Raw genomic sequence first — 985 nt, 5'->3', positions numbered from 1 at the left:
CGCCCCGCATGCGTTAAATCCGATTTTGTGCGCATGGCATGTCGGGTGCGATCATACCAGCACTAATGCACCGAATCTCATCAGAACTCTGTAGTTAAGCGTGCTTGGGCGAGAGTAGTACTAAGTTGGGTGACCACTTGGGAAGTCCTCGTGTTGCACCCCTTTTTTTCTTTCAATTTCTCCCAGTTCTTTTCTTCCTTTCTCTACAAATGAGAACCTCCCCCGCTCACGCCCATCGCGTTTCGATCATGCCGCCCCGCATGCGTTCAATCTGATTTTGTGCGCATGGCATGTTGGGTGCGATCATACCAGCACTAATGCACCGGATCCCATCAGAACTCCGTAGTTAAGCGTGCTTGGGCGAGAGTAGTACTAAGTTGGGTGACCACTTGGGAAGTCCTCGTGTTGCACCCCTTTTTTTCTTTCAATTTCTCCGAGTTCTTTTCTTCCTTTCTCTACAAATGAGAACCCCTCCCCCGCTCACGCCCATCGCGTTTCGATCATGCCGCCCCGCATGCGTTAAATCCGATTTTGTGCGCATGGCATGTCGGGTGCGATCATACCAGCACTAATGCACCGGATCCCATCAGAACTCCCCAGTTAAGCGTGCTTGGGCGAGAGTAGTACTAAGTTGGGTGACCACTTGGGAAGTCCTCGTGTTGCACCCCTTTTTTTCTTTCAATTTCTCCCAGTTCTTTTCTTCCTTTCTCTACAAATGAGAACCTCCCCCGCTCACGCCCATCGCGTTTCGATCATGCCGCCCCGCATGCGTTAAATCTTATTTTGTGCGCATGGCATGTCGGGTGCGATCATACCAGCACTAATGCACCGGATCCCATCAGAACTCCGCAGTTACGTGTGCTTGGGCGAGAGTAGTACTAAGTTGGGTGACCACTTGGGAGCACCCCTTTTTTTCTTTCAATTTCTCCCAGTTCTTTTCTTCCTTTCTCTACAAATGAGAACCTCCCCCGCTCACGCCCATCGC

At 51.0% G+C, this 985-nt stretch overlaps 3 non-coding genes and 1 pseudogene across 3 annotated transcripts; all 4 read left to right on the top strand.

The window, feature by feature from the left end:
• The first annotated feature begins 43 nt into the window (after positions 1 to 43).
• On the top strand, positions 44 to 162 carry LOC111476147. Its single transcript, XR_002716931.1, has one exon. It is a non-coding gene; the product is annotated as a 5S ribosomal RNA (ribosomal RNA).
• Positions 163 to 295: 133 nt separating this feature from the next.
• LOC111476145 lies at positions 296 to 414 on the top strand. Its single transcript, XR_002716929.1, has one exon. It is a non-coding gene; the product is annotated as a 5S ribosomal RNA (ribosomal RNA).
• A 135-nt stretch (positions 415 to 549) lies between these two features.
• Positions 550 to 668, top strand: LOC111476146. Its single transcript, XR_002716930.1, has one exon. It is a non-coding gene; the product is annotated as a 5S ribosomal RNA (ribosomal RNA).
• A 133-nt stretch (positions 669 to 801) lies between these two features.
• On the top strand, positions 802 to 921 carry LOC111476148 (annotated as a pseudogene).
• The last annotated feature ends 64 nt before the right edge of the window (positions 922 to 985 follow it).

This window comes from Cucurbita maxima, unplaced genomic scaffold, assembly GCF_002738345.1.
Source record: "Cucurbita maxima cultivar Rimu unplaced genomic scaffold, Cmax_1.0 Cma_Scf05655, whole genome shotgun sequence".
Classification (NCBI taxonomy): domain Eukaryota; kingdom Viridiplantae; phylum Streptophyta; class Magnoliopsida; order Cucurbitales; family Cucurbitaceae; genus Cucurbita; species Cucurbita maxima.
The sequence above is the reverse complement of the archived record's forward strand: the minus strand, read 5'-3'. Positions and strand labels throughout refer to the sequence as shown.